Source organism: Lissotriton vulgaris, chromosome 10 (genome assembly GCF_964263255.1).
Source record: "Lissotriton vulgaris chromosome 10, aLisVul1.2, whole genome shotgun sequence".
In the NCBI taxonomy this organism is placed as follows: Eukaryota; Metazoa; Chordata; class Amphibia; order Caudata; family Salamandridae; genus Lissotriton; species Lissotriton vulgaris.
In genome coordinates this window covers 263,544,810-263,560,839 of record NC_141698.1, presented here as the reverse complement: position 1 = coordinate 263,560,839, position 16,030 = coordinate 263,544,810, and the positions used below count along the sequence as shown (strand labels likewise).

The following is a 16,030-nucleotide window of genomic DNA, read 5'->3' as shown; positions in this document are numbered from 1 at the left end:
ATTGTTCTATTGTGTATTTTAGCCCGCTTATCTTCAAAATCATCAATACATGTCTTCTCAATGGGGCTTACTAGACAAGTCAGATTATTTCTATGGGCTCTGACAGTGTCAAACTTTATTGAGGACCTAAGGAAATGACACACTGTCTCTATTTCCTTTGAATTAGCGTAAATATTCAAGTGTTTATGCATGGAAAGTTCTGAAAATATTAAGGGCCTGATTTAGATCTTGACGGAAATGGTTCCACTGTGGCTTTTCCTTCAGATTTCTCATTCGCCTACTAAGCGATCCGACCGCTCTATTTAGATACTGATGCGACCATAGACGAAAGACCGTCGGAGTGGCCCTGACAGCCAGGTATGTTCACCAGCGTCAACGGCTTCATAGGCAAAAGTGGCTGTCAGAGGCAGTACAGCCAGTTTTCCCGCAGGGCCAGTCACAGTGTGCCCTCATGCCGATGCGACTGTGGGGGGGGGGGGGACACTCCACACCTGAGTTGACGGATTGGAACAGATATAAGGCTGAAACTTACCTTCTTTCTATTTCACACTCCCTTTACTGTCATGGATCCGATTGTACAAGTCCTGCCTTTGCTGCTGCTACTTGATCACAAAGCAAATTCACACTGTCATTGCCGGAATCAAAGGTAAGTTTCTCTTATAACTTGTTACCTTTTGACTTGTCAGTATACATGTAATCAAGACTTGTGCATGTTGAAATCTCTCTTACAAGCAATAACATACCAATGTGTAATCCATATGTTTGTGTAATGTTGTTGTTTAAGAAATTTAAAGAAACAATACATATCATTTTATTGTAATTTTAAATTTGGTGCATGTTGCCTTCATGATGATGGACCCTTACACACACATGGACATCAATCCAAAAACCAAAAACTGACCAGAGAGATGTATTAGCTTCATTTTCCGTAACTTGAAAATCATGAACATATGCAGTACAGATTATTGGGATAATTGCAATGTAATAAAATGTAGAAACTGCACTTAACAAGGTGAAATATTTGTTTGAAAATAACTGTAAAAGCAATGTCAGTTTCAAAGTTTTATCAATTTATATATTTATCAATTTAACATCTCCCCTTGTCTAGTAATTGTCCCGTATTTAATTAGGTTCACTGACAGAATATCAACCACAAAAATATAGATGAGAAAAATATTGAAGGAAAAATATAGAATACAAAAATATCGACTCCCTATACTTAAAAAGGTAAGTACAAAAATAGTGAAAACAAATACTGTATACAATAATAAAGTATTATTAAATATCAATTTTAAAATATATATGATTTAAAATATAAAAATAAACATAGATTAAATACAAACTTTAATTTATAAAAAATATATAATTACATTTATATTTTTACAAATATAGCAAATAAACTTTGTTTTAAATATGTAAACACACACATATATATATAGGAACTAAGCAGCTGGTGGGAAGCGACATCTCTTCAGAATTATATAGAGGTGGATCGCGTCCCTCGCGGCTTGCGCATCTTTATCGTTCCAACCTTAAACAAACCAAAACCTGAAGTTCTGAAGGCATGGCGAGAGAACACCAACGCATGCTCAAAAACAATGATGCAGATTCTGGTTAAGAATGCTTGGGAGGAACATGAAGAACTGCTAAAAGAAATACAATCGCTCCTGGATGAACTAGCAACTGAAAAAGATCAAACAGAGGTATCAAAAACCCTAAAAACTGTGGATGAGAAAATACAGACATTTGAAAAAGATTTAATTGCAAGGAAACAACGCAAATTTGAACGCGATGAGCGGGACTATAAATTAGGAAGAATCCTGACAAAAGTTTGACAAAGCACGCTCTTCACTACTAAGAGACAAGGCACTTGGAATGGCGGACAAAGACCGGTGGCAATCTGGGACCAGCCTGAGCTCTGAAGCAAGTTTAACCGATACAAACACACAGGATAACTTGGATGTAACGTTTTTTTCCGACGAGATGCGCCTCGTGATAGAGGCCAACGAACAATCCATAAGGGGGAGAACCCGATATCAAGGCCGAGGAGGCAAGGTAAAAGCAAGAAACAACGGCAACGACGCAACAAACTCAGGAACTACTGGAGTGGGAAGCAAAAGCCAGACACAGAAGGCCAAATAATGGATGTACAGACTTCAGAATTAACGGTAATGAACCTATCTAATAGACTTTTAACTGATGATGAAGAGAAAGTTCTGAAGCTGGGTTTAACATTTTGTCCTGACCTCCATTTTGATTACACGCAGACACGCATTGATATGTACATGTTTGTGAGAAAACTTAAATTACATAAAATACACTCACATAAGAAGTGTGATCCAGAATTGCCTAGTATTACTGCTGATATTGTAAGCCAAAATAGTGATTTGCAAAATGTCTTAGTTTCCCTGCATGAGGAAGGTATGGTAGATCTGACGCAATCCCAGGTCCCTGCCACCCAAGAGGGCACTGATATTGTCTCTGTACTTGATGATTTACCATCCACTAACATAGAATCAAATGTTTCTACTGTAACCACGCCGTTCAGACCCAAATCTAGATACAGACCCCAGTTACCCAGAGACAACATAGACCTATTTCATGATTTAGTCAACAACGACATGTTGAAACTTCTAAACCGACCCTTGGGCAAACAGAACATGACACCAGGTATGAGGGTGACATTGACTGAGTTAAAGAACGACGATTCAATCGTCACCAAACCCTCAGATAAGGGAGGAAATGTAGTTTTGTGGGATAAGAAAATGTACATAAAAGAGGCCATGAGACAACTGTCTGACACCACATGCTACACTAGGGTGGATCACTCCTATTCGAGTAAGCTATTGAATAGGGTACACCAAAACATTCGTGATTGGGAGAAGAACAAACTACTGAGCTGGGATGAAACTAAATTTCTCATTAATGAGAATCCCACTACTCCCACCTTTTATCTGCTACCTAAGGTGCATAAAAATCAGACACAACCACCGGGAAGGCCAATTGTGTCCTCCATAAATAGCCTCCTAGAAAATGTCTCACACTACGTTGACCACTTTCTCAAAAACTATGTCAAAGATCTAACTTTACATCTAGAAGACACCAAAGACTTTCTACAAAAAGTTGAAAATATCAATCGGGAGTCACATTTTTGGCTAGTGTGTTTAGATGAAGAAAGCTTATACACGTCCATTCGACATAGGGACGGCCTGAAGGCTTGCGAATATTTCTTGAAAACCAGAAGTAGACATTTGGAAGCCCACTCCAAAATGCTACTTCAAATGATCGAATTGTGTCTCGAAGAAAATGTCTTTTTGCTCAATGGGTCTCTGTACAAACAAATCCAGGGCACTTCGATGGGCACCTGCTTTGCCCCCAGCTACGCCAACCTTCTGGTGGGCTGGTGGGAGGAGCAGGTGCTCAGGAGTGATGACCTGAAACATTGGACTAAATGCGTGAATGTCTGGCTCCGCTATATAGATGACGTCTTTTTCGTGTGGGAGGGGAGTGAAAATGAGCTACTTAGATTTGTGGATGCACTCAATTTGAACAACTTAAATTTGAGATTTACTATGCAACATAGCCAGCAAACAATCGACTTCCTTGACATAAAACTTATCATCAGGAATATTATGATTGAAACAGAGATTTTTAGGAAAGCAACAGCAGAAAACTCTGTGCTCCACTCCAAAAGCTGTCACCCCCCCCAGCTTCAGATGGGCAATCCCTTTTGGCGAGTTTTTGCGCGCCAAGAGAAATTGCAGTACTGAAGAAACATACATGAAACACAAGAAAATGATGCATGAAAGGTTCAAAATGAGAGGTTACCATGCTAACATGATGAAAAAAGGCGAGGATAGAGTAGCCCTCATCGACCGGAAGGAAGCACTATTTAAAGACTCTAGAGCCAGTCTACAAAGTCCCAAAGCTCCTATAAGACTGATAACCACCTACAACACACAATCCTCAGCTTTCAGCCAGATAATAAGAAGGAGGTGGGATATCCTTTTACAGGACAAAGTGTTAAAAGAAAGATTAGACCCACACCCCTCCATCACATACAGAAAAGGTAGATCCATCAAAGACCTTATAGTGCAGAGTCACTTAGACAAGAAAAAAATATGTCTGGCAGCTAAAGGTGGATTTTTCAAATGTGGAAAATGTAAGGCCTGTAGCCACAGCACTAATGTAAGGGAGGTTGAACTAAAAAGAGTAAAGAAAAAATGGAGAATCACTAAAAACATCCAATGTACCACTGATCATGTCATCTACGTAGTAACCTGCCCCTGTGGCAAATGGTACATCGGTTCAACCACCTTCCCAGTGAAAAAGCGAATCTTGGAGCATTGGCGTGCTATCACGAACAAACATTTCGCATACAGCACGGCCAAACACTTCCACCAATATCATGATGGAGATTGGACCAAAGCGAAATCTTTCGCGCTGGACTCAATCCCTAAACATATCAGAGGAGGGGATCGCCTGACAGCGTTGCGCAGAGCAGAGTCCAAATTCATACTACAAGCAGGGTGTATCGTTCCTTTTGGGATGAACATTGATGAGGAGATGTATGTACATCTGTAAACTGATAGACTGTGAGCTTCCCTAACCCCCTTCATTGATACTCCGATTCCATGACATATACCTCCAATATGTCTTTTAATCAATATGATTTAGATTCTATTAATGTTTGGTTGATAATGTCTCACATTTAATTAAATCAATTATGCAAATAAGACAGGTTGAAATGTTGAGAGAGGAGAACAATGTTGAAAAATGCTATTATGTCTTAACAGTCTACATGTATTATATTTGCAATTGAACTAATGTATTTTCTTTCCATTTTTTCTTACTTTCCCTATAGTGCTAGACCTCGTCTTGATAAAGAAGCAACAAACCACTAATAGTGAATACTGTTATGAGCACCACTGCTACACAAGAAATTACTAAGTACGACTATGAGCACGGGATAGAATATTTTGGGAAATTATTAAAATCATGAATAGTTTAATTCACCTTTTTTAGACCAGATAGAGACTATAGCTACCCACTGTCTGATATAGACCCATGAGATTGATAATGTTTTATATGGGGGCATGATGCAATGGGCACTAGACCCAAGTGACTTAATTTTTCAATCAATGCTTTAGATCCTCCCTTGACTTATCTCTGATCAATTTGATGTATAATCCGCCACTCATTCTCAACTCCTATATATCACGTTTACACTCCTCTCGTTTCCTCCCTTTCTCCAAACCTGTCTCCTCATCGGAATCAAATGGGTACTATACCTCGATGCGCTTTGTGCGCTATTTTTTCTGATTTAAAAATTGACTTATCATTGACAATGATTCAAAACCAAACATTTGGGAAATGTGCATTATTTGTAACCCTATAACAGTTATTATTGCTTTTGAAATTGCACTTTTAAGTAAAGTTTCCGTGTGATGTTTGTAAACACGGAAAACTTTCTTCCCTTTCTATTATTTTTTCACTATTTAAACAAGGGAAAAAAAATGGTGGTCATGTGACCAAGAGCCCGTGAGCTCGAAACGCGTCTTGTTTATGCCCTGAAATAAACAACTTTTCCGGTACCTGGTGGTGTGGCTCGTCATCCTTTTTCTGAATCGAAAGGAATCCGTGGAGATATATATATATATATATATATATATATATATATATATATATATATATATATATATATATATATATATATATATATATTAATTCAATGTGAGATACTCCGTAAGAGTGCTCCCAATCTTCGGGGTGGCGCGAGTCCGGTGGAGAAACCGGTAAACAATATCTATAAAAAACGGCGTTCCTCTCGCTCTCTCAGAAATGTCTGACGCAATCCACACAAGCTGGGTGTAATTAAAGTGGGGGTTTAATATAGTTCGTAAACCCGCCGTGACGCGTTTTGCCACCGTAGTGGCTTGTTCACACAGGGTTTCACCCTAACAGTAGCCATTACATACATGGGAATGTAAACATAATAGAAGGACTACCAACTCGAGTGTAATGTTCGTTTTCATAAGCGCCATTTTGGCATGCACATTCTACGTGGAATTTGCCCTCCATAAATTGTGTTTTGGACTGCTGTAAACATATTTAATGTCCTGGAGGCTGTCAACTTTCAACCTTTCATGTCGTGTATCTCAGTTATTGTTATTGTTATTGTTATCTGGATTTTGTATAGCGCCAAATCACCGTCAGGTCTCTAGGCGCTTCTGACAGATACAGCAACAAGAGAGGATAAATAAGCAGGGATTCGGATTATCGGCCTAGCTCACAGAGATCCAAAGGCATCTCTGAATAAAAGTGTCTTCAAAGATTTCCTAAAAAGGAGGAGGTTAGTTTCTTTACGAAGGGCCTCAGGTAGCTTGTTCCACATTTGTGGGGCTTGGATTGAAAAGGATCTCCCGCCTTTGGTTGCCATTTTAAAGCGCGGACATGACAGCAATTGGGAGTTGGAAGATCTTAAAGCTCGCTTGGGATTGTAGACTTCAAGCCTTTCTTTTATATAGGCAGGTGCCTGCCCATAAATTGCCTTATGGGCAATGCACAGGCTTTTAACCACATGGCTGCTGGGCGTTTTCCCCCCCTGTGCTGGAAAATGCCATTTTAGTGGCACCATGACGAGCTCAGCTCGTCATCAGCACACAACACCCATGGGTGATGACGAGCTGAGCTCGTCATCAGCATCGAAAGGGTTAAATTCCACCCTTTGCTTTATGGGGAGCCAGTGTAGCCTGTGCAATAATGGGGAAGCATGGGTCTGTCTGGGTAGTCTGAAAATTAACCGTGCTGCATCATTCAAGGTGACCTGCAGGCGGTTAATCAGATTTTTTGGCAGACCTAGATATAATGCATTCCCATAGTCGATCCTGGAGACTATTGTTGCCGAGACGATGGTTCTGAGCATGTTTATGGAAAGTAAGGGGACTAACCTTCGCAACTGCCTAATCAAGTTAGTGCAAGTTCCAACGACGGAGGATACTTGGCTGGTCATTGAGAGCTCCTGGTCGATCTTAATACCAAGGCTCTTTACGCTGAGGCATGGCTTTGGGGTCGGTCCAAGCTCTTGGGGCCAGAACAAATCATTCCAAGGTGAGGTGGCAGTTGAAACTACCAGGACCTCCGTTTTATCTGGACCATATGTACTTATTTGCAATTTTTTGCCGCATTCGTGTCTGATAAGTGTCCTTAATTATATGCTAATGTAACCATTGTCATGTGAATGTCGCTCATTTGAAGACTGTTAGATGCTTAGTGCTTTAAGTGTATTGCATCTATCAAACATTATATCTAACTCTGTATCCTACCCTCCGCGATATAGTTCTCATGTGTTATCTTCTGGACGCTGTGCATTTTGGATACAGTGATTCCCCACTTGCGTGTGTGCGTTTGAGCACGGTGATTTTGGCATAGTGCCCATTCTACTTCTGTTCATGTGTCGATCTAACTAGTGGGTACCAGTTGATGTCAAATCGATTTTAACAATACATATATTTATATTTAAACCTCCAGTGGGTGTATTTTACCGCGAACTCATCGGGGCAGAATAGTACGACTCCAAATTGCATCTGAGTACAACATATGTGATGTTTCAATTCTTCCCTGGTTAGTGGGTATATTAGATAGGCTCCATAGCCACCATGAATAAATTTGACTGTTCATTCTTCCTCAATTTTCATCTATGCCTGTAATTATCTACTGCTAAGTGCCCCCTATGCATTGTCCCCTGTGTTCCTAAGACGATCAAAAGTGCAAATTACAATTTAACGTTCTTATCTGCTCCTTGGAACATGGTTGAATGATGAATTGAAGAAAAGGGTAGGGTTCCTGCTGCCACAGGTAAGAGACGTGTCCCCTTCCTTTCCTCCTGTAATAAAGAGATACATAGATGCATAAAATAAATATAATACAGTAATGATTAAACAAATATCAGTGGCATCCAATGTTTTTATTTTTAAATCATCATCATCAGGGATAGGACATTTAATCAAGTGTGAGCTTATTGCAGAATTATTCCATTTGTAGATGTATAGCCATTTCATCATCAAGGTTGTGCCCTGTTGGAAAGTGTGTACACATCCCTACGATATGTCTCGTCTCTTTCTGTCTTAGCCTCAAGACTCTATTGCCTCCTCTGGCCTTGGGCAGGACCTGCTCTATTGCATAGTACATCAATTTAGAGCAATCTGAGTAATGGTGGCTGACAAAATGACGGGCAATAGGAGTTTGCTTGTCTTTGTTGGTGATCGCCCTCATGTGTTCGAGGACGCGTTTCTTAGCCATGTGCGTCATACTACCCACATACCTGAGTTTACATGGACACTCAAGTACCTAGATGACAAAGTTTCTGGTACATGTTAAAAACTGTATGATAGGCATCTTCTTATTGGTGCTGGTGTACCAATATTCTTTCACCATTTTGCTGTTCCCGCAGGCCTTGCAATGGCCGCACGGGAAGAACCATTGTAGATCAATACCTTTCATTTCTGCAATGTTTGACAGATCTCTATGCACCAGCAAGTCTTGTAGATTTCTACCTCTCTTGTAGGTAATGCTTGCTTTGTCAGGTAAGTTTTCACCGATTATGGGGTCGTTCTTAAGGATTCCCCAATGTCGGTTGATGACTTTTTGAATCTATTTGGAGTTCCCATTAAATGTCATGATCATGTGTGAAGTGTTTTCTTCCTTGGTAGTAACCTCTTGTTCTGGTATCCTCAGAATATTTGTTCTTTCCATCTCTGTTATCCTTTCTACTGCTTTTTTGAGGACCCAGTTGGGATAGCCCCTATCTTGGAAACGTTCAATCATGATGCATTCCTCCTTGTGATAATCAGATATTGTGCTGCAGTTTCTCTTGGCCCTGAGCAGGTCCCCGTATGGTATGCTCCATTTGAGATTATCCGGGTGGCTGCTCAGAGCATGGAGTAGTCTAATTTCCCTCTGTGCTTTTGCAGTATAAAACCGTCTCAATTGTATTGTTCTTGATTATGACCCTGGTGTCCAAATACACAACCTCTTCTGTTCCTATGGTGCTAGTCAGTGTCAGATTTCTATTGTTATGATTAAGGGCTTCAATATAAAGTAAAGACTCACTTTTCCCTCCCTGCCAAATCATAAAGATATTGTCTATATATCTTAGCCAAGTCTGTACCTTGGTAAGGGCAGTCTGATAGTGTGCATTGGTGCGGATGTCTCCTTCCCATGCCCCCATAAACAGATTTGCAAAATTCGGTGCAAAGGAATTACCCAATGTGGTTCCGAGCTTTTGTTTATACATTCCCTCATTGAATAAGAAAAAGTTATTCTCTAGGCAGTGTTTGATCATCTCTAAGATCATGTTTGTGTGATCTAGATACCCAATGTCCCTTCGTTTGAGAAATCTAGTGCATGCTTCAACTCCCTGCATGTGGTCTATGACTGTATAGAGTGAATTCACGTCTAACGTGATAAGAATATAGTCACTCTCCCATTTGAGATCAGCTATTTTGCCCAGAAAGTCCTTTGTGTCACGGACGTAAGGGGGTAAGGTGAAAACAAACTCTCTAAGAAAACGATCCACGTATCTTGATACTTTTTCTAAAACACATCCCCGGGATGATATGATGGGTCTACCCGGTGGATTGTTCCTGTCTTTGTGGATCTTTGGCAGTAGGTACATGACGGGCAGTACGGGATGGTCTTTTTTGAGAAAGCTAAATTCCTCCTATTCGAGGAGTCCCTTATCATTCCATTCTTGTAGCTTCCCCCAAATCTCTATGATACTGTTATTGTACTCACTTCTACTGGATGTATTGTAGGTATTGTCATCATGTAATTGCCTAAGGACTTCCTTGATGTACATGTCCTTGGGTAGTATGACAATGTTGCCCCCTTTGTCTGCTGGTCTGACTATTATATTCTCATCTTTAGCTAGATCTTCCATGGCTTTTTTCTATGTGTTAGTCAAATTATGTTTGAAATCTTTCATTTTCATTGGCCAATTATTTTGTCTAAATGTTAACAAATCATTACTCACTAGATTTTGGAAATTGTCTATATTGTCATGGGGCATTTTGGGGACAAAGGTAGATGGAGGTTTAAAATTGCTACATGCTGCCTTATCATGCCTAATTTCTAGTTCATCAAGGATCAATAAAGTGTCTCTACTGTTCATGGTTGCATCTGGGTCATTTTGTAATTCATGAAGGACTATCATGGTGTCAATATCCCCTATCATTAGTCCCTGTTCTTGTGTGGCTCTCTCAGTATTGTGCAGTTCTCTGCTACTAATAGGTTTAAGTTTATGGCATTTTTTAAGTTTTAACTTATGACAATATTTAAAAACATCAATTCTGCTGTCCACGTAGTTCATTGGTACTGATGGGCAAAATGATAAACTCAAATATAAAGTTTGTTTGTCTCTATTGCTAATTGTCTTAGAGCTTAAATTAACAATGGTTTGATTTACCATTTCGTCATCCATTAGAAGTTCTTCTTGGAGCGTGTATTTCTTCCCATGTACTCCGCATTTTTCTCTTTTCTTTCTTCTTTGTCCAATTCGTTTCTTCCTCTTCCTCTTGTATTTCTTCCTCTTCCCCTTCCTCTACCCCTCGGTTTCGGCGAGTCTTCCATTTGGTTCATTTTGGACATGGATCTTGTTATTTGCTGGCTCTCCTTCATGAGCCGGTATTCATCTAAAAAAATCGTTTTTGGACGAGTGACTCTCTCTCTCTGTCTGATAATGAACTTTCCGAGGTTCTGTTGGTTTCTGAGTCCTCTGTGTTGGTGTCACTTACACTGGTCACTTCTTCTTCTTGTCTTGTTGGTTTATGTCTTGTATCACCTGTTCCTGTTTTATCCTTCTCATATAGGTGATCATATTTCTTGCTACAAGTCAGAATCCTCCCTGACTCCTAGTCTCCACAATCTCTGTGTAATTTGCATTGTTTGCGCTTTTTAATCTAATCCTCCATGATATTGAATCTTTTCTTCATTTATCTAGAAATGTCATTATGGTTTCTTGGTCTTCATGAGTATTCAGAATAGACTTGATTTGCTCTATTTCAAGTTTGATTTTTTTCTCTGGCTGACCAGGTGTATATAACCAGTATTTTTAGCATGTTTTTTGAGCTTGTGGTGGAATTATTGGACCAATCTTCCAACATTTGACGATCTGGGGAGTCATATGAGGGCGATATATAAATTCTTAATCCACGGGGTACCATTGATTTATCTATGTAATCTTGCAATGATGTTGCTTCCCACCATTTGGAGGTTTCTTGTTTAAGCAGTTTCTCAAAACTCCTTAATGTCTCCATGACCGTTTTCTCAGCTGATGTCTGTATTTGCATTGTTTTTCCAACTCCTGGGGCCCTAGCAAACAGTGTCAGGGCTGCCTCTCTCCATTCCCTTTTATAATCACAAGGAGGAATGCGTCATGATTGAACATTTCAAAGATAGGGCTATCCCAACTGGGTCCTCAAAAAAGCAGTAGAAAGGATAACAGAGGTGGAAAGAACAAATATTCTGAGGACACCAGAACAAGAGGTTACTACCAAGGAAGAAAACACTTCACGCATGATCATGACATTTAATGGGCACTCCAAATAGATTCAAAAAGTCATCAACCGACATAGGGGAATTCTTAAGAACGACCCCATAATCGGTGAAAACTTACTTGACAGAGCAAGCATTACCTACAAGAGAGGTAGAAATCTACGGGACTTGCTGGTGCATAGCGATCTGTCAAACAATGTAGAAATGAAAGGTATTCAATCAATCAATCAATCAATCAGATACACTTATAAAGCGCGCTACATACCCGTAGGGTCTCAAGGCGCTGGGGGGGGGGGGTGCCGCTACTGCTCGAACAGCCAGGTTTTCAGCTTCTTCCTGAAGGAGAGGTGGTCTTGGGTCAGGCGCAGGTCGGACGGGAGGGAGTTCCAGGTCTTGGCGGCCAGGTAGGAGAAGGACCTTCCTCCTGTAGTCGCTCTTCGGATGCGGGGGACGGCGGCGAGGGCGTGGTTGGCTGATCGGAGGTGGCGTTTGGGAGCGTAGAAATTGACTCGGCTGTTGAGGTAGCTCGGGCCTTGGTCGTGTAGGGCTTTGTGTGCGTGGGTGAGGAGGCGGAAGGTGATTCTTTTGTTGACGGGGAGCCAGTGAAGGTCTCTCAGATGTCCGGAGATGTGGCTGGAACGTGGGATGTCGAGGATGAGTCTGGCTGAGGCGTTTTGGATCCGCTGGAGTCTCTTCTGGAGCTTGACGGTGGTCCCGGCGTAGAGGGCGTTGCCGTAGTCCAGTCGGCTGGTGACGAGGGCCTGGGTGACGGTCTTCCTGGTCTCTGTGGGGATCCACCAGAAGATCTTCCGTAGCATGCGTAGGATGTTGAAGCACGCCGAGGAGACGCTGTTGACTTGCCTGGTCATGGAGAGGGAGGAGTCCAGGGTGAAGCCCAGGTTTCGTGCATGGTCTGTCGGTTTGGGTGCGGTGCCCAGGGCGGGAGGCCACCAGGAGTCGTCCCAGGCGGAGGGTGAGGAGCCCAGGATGAGGACCTCCGTCTTGTCCGAGTTCAGTTTCAGGCGGCTGGTCGTCATCCACTCGGCTACCTCTTTCATCCCTTCGTGCAGGTTGGCTCTGGCGGCGGCGGGGTTGTTGATCTAAAAGCGTTCTTCCCATGCGGCCATTGCAAGGCCTGCGGGAACAGTAAAATGGTGATAAAATATTGGTACACCAGCACCAATAAGATGATGCCTATAACACAGTTTTTAACATGTACCAGCAACTTTGTCATCTACGTACTTGAGTGTCCATGTAAACTCAGGTATGTGGGTAGTACGACGCACATGGCTAAGCAACGCGTCCTCGAACACATGAGGGCGATCACCAACAAAGACAAGCAATATCCTATTGACCGTCATTTTGCCAGCCGCCATTACTCAGATTGCTCTAAATTGATGTACTATGCAATAGAACAGGTCCTGCCCAAGGCCATAGGAGGCAATAGAGTCTTGAGGCTAAGACAGAAAGAGTCAAGACATATCGTAGGGATGTGTACACACTTTCCAACAGGGCACAACTTTGATGATGAAATGGCTATACATCTACAAATGGAATGATTCTGCATTAAGCTCACACTTGATTAGATGTCCCATCCCTGATGATGATGATTTTAAAAAAAAACATTGGATGCCACTGATATTTGTTTAATCATTACTGTATTATATTTATTTTATGCATCTATGTATCTCTTTATTATAGGAGGAAAGGAAGGGGACACGTCTCTTACCTGTGGCAACAGGAACCCTACCCTTTTCTTCAATTCATCATTCAACCATGTTCCAAGGAGCAGATAAGAACGTTACATTTTAAATTGCACTTTTGATCATCTTAGGAACACAGGGGACAATGCATAGGGGGCATTTAGCAGTAGACAATTACAGTCATAGATGAACATTGAGGAGGAATGAACTGTTTAATATATTCATGTTGGCTATGGAATCTATCCAATATCCCCACTAACCAGGGAAGAATTGACACATCACATATGTTGTACTCAGATGCAATTTGGAGTCGTACTATTCTGCCCTGATGAGTTCGCGGTAAAATACACCCACTGGAGGTTTAAATATATATATGTATTGTTAAAATCGATTTGTCATCGACTGGTACCCACTAGTTAGATCGACACATGAACAGAAGTAGAATGGGCACTATGCCAAAATCACTGCGCTCAAACGCACACACGCAAGTGGGGAACCACTGTATCCAGAATGCACAGTATCCAGAAGATAACACAGGAGAACTATATCACGGAGGGAAGGATACTGAGTTAGATATAATGTTTGATAGATGCAATACACTTACAGCACTAAGCATCTAACAGTCTCCAAATGATTGACATTCACATGACAATGGTTACATTAGGATATAATGAAGGACACTTAGCAGACACGAATGCGGCAAAAACTTGCAAATACGTACATATTGTCACTGAGATACACAACATGAAAGATTGAAAGTTGACAGCCTCCAGGACATTACATATGTTTACAGCAGTCCAAAACACAATTTATGGAGGGCAAATTCCATGTAGAATGTGCATGCCAATATGGCGCTTATGAAAACGAGCATTACACTCGAGTTGGTAGTCCTTCTATTATGTTTACATATCTATGTATGTAATGGCTACTGTTAGGGTGAAACGCTGTGTGAACAAGCCACGATGGTGGCGAAACGCGTCACGGCGGGTTTATGAACTATAATAAACCCCCACTTTAATTACACCCAGCTTGTGTGGATCGCGTCAGAGGTTTTCTGAGAGAGCGAGAGGAACACCGTTTTTATGGATACATATAAATATATATATATATATATATGATTATTCATATATAAAAAATATAAATTACCTAACATTCTTAATTAATAATATAATTTAAAATAATTAAATAGCATAAAATTATCAAAGATAAATGTAAACATATTTAAATATACCAAAAACATAAAATATTGAAAAAGGGAATCAATTTAGTTTTAAAAACAATTCAACAACACACATTACAGTTCATTAAAAATAAGTTACAAAGAATATTGTAAATTATACGGATTATTATAGTAAATCAAACATATATTTATATAAGTTAAAACATAAAATAAATTATTACAAATTAAAAGAAATACATATACATTTCCCAACATATTAAAAAAGAAAACAGTTTATACTAATACCATTTAAAATAATTACTCTCACCTAACACAACAGTAACAAAATATTTTACATCACACAAAAATAAGATTTACTATTGTAACTACAATAAATATAAATTACATTAAATATAGCATTACAAAATACTACAATTTACTATGCCCACTACATTTACCACAACAATATAATTAACAAAAAAAAAACAATTATAACTCCAGTCAGTACAACAGTAGGGAAACGGTTGGATTGCGGTGGCTAAAAATGACTATTCCCACAACAGTGAAGTGAGCCGGACAACTCACCTTTAGAAAAGCTTTTCCTCATTGATGCTGGATTGCTGATGTGTATGAATCAACACTGACTTCAAAAAAACTCTACAGATCGCTGTGGCAATTCATTCCAACCTATTAGCTATATGAACTAAGTAATTTCGTCTCCAACATATCTTTTTAAGGGGCTTCCTCTGCAATATACAATTGTCCTGATGATGGTCTTATAGACAACTGCAACAAAGACCGAAACGTCGACCTCGTCATCATCTCCCAAGCAATTAATGTTCTTAAGAGTGACTTTTGTGCACTATTGGTCTTAGTTACTCTTTTTCATCTGCAGGAGCTGATGTCTCGTTATGAACTGTTTTGCTGATTTGTCTATTTATCTGTTCATGACATTTTGCTTACAATTCATCATTTGATGTATCCCCTTGAATTGATTTCTGATATATAAAATACAATATATTTTCATATAAATAGGATCTCCTGTGTGCTTTTTCTCTCTTTCTTTGTGATTAATATCAATATACTTTACTGTTATCCTATGGATACATTTGAGTTAGATTGTTGACAACAAACTCGAAGACTTACGCTAGCAAATCATCTTAATCAGTAGACAAATAAAATCCCTTGTAGTCAATCCCTACACTATATTGCTTACTGCCCAAGCCTACAAGGGTTTATTGGGTTACCCATTTTCTTTTATGTTTTTATATCTTGGAAGGGGAGCATTCCGGATATAGGGATGAACTCTGTAGTTCCGTAGTTTGTGGGTGAGGTTCGGTGGTTCCGAACCCGTTCAATAAAGGTCGTCGGAAATGGACGATCTTGGTGTCTACGGACCGCAAATCACTAGTGTGGTGTGTACGAGTGTTTTCGCATTAATCGATCAATGAGAACACTACGTATTTAGGGATTTCGTTTGAACCTTCGGGTTCCATTTTGTGTGGGGCAGCCATTTTGTGTGGTTGCCCTCACATAGGCCGATGACTGCGGCCGAACGAGTCTTTAGGACACGTACACCTTAGCTGACTCCTGAATGACCTGGCCGAACTGACTC

General features: G+C 40.3%; 1 protein-coding gene across 4 annotated transcripts in view; it reads left to right on the top strand.

Annotated features, from left to right (window-relative positions):
* The window catches only part of LOC147685087 (uncharacterized), a 201,009-nt gene that overhangs the window by 111,028 nt on the left and 73,951 nt on the right, over nt 1-16,030 (top strand). The window contains exon 5 of one of the 4 annotated variants that reach the window (XM_086940962.1): nt 4,865-5,592. The exons of the other annotated variants lie outside the window; for them this stretch is intronic. The gene's annotated coding sequence lies outside the window, so the exon portion shown is untranslated. Of the gene's footprint in view, nt 1-4,864; nt 5,593-16,030 lie in introns of those variants that run through there. 4 annotated transcript variants of the gene reach the window in all.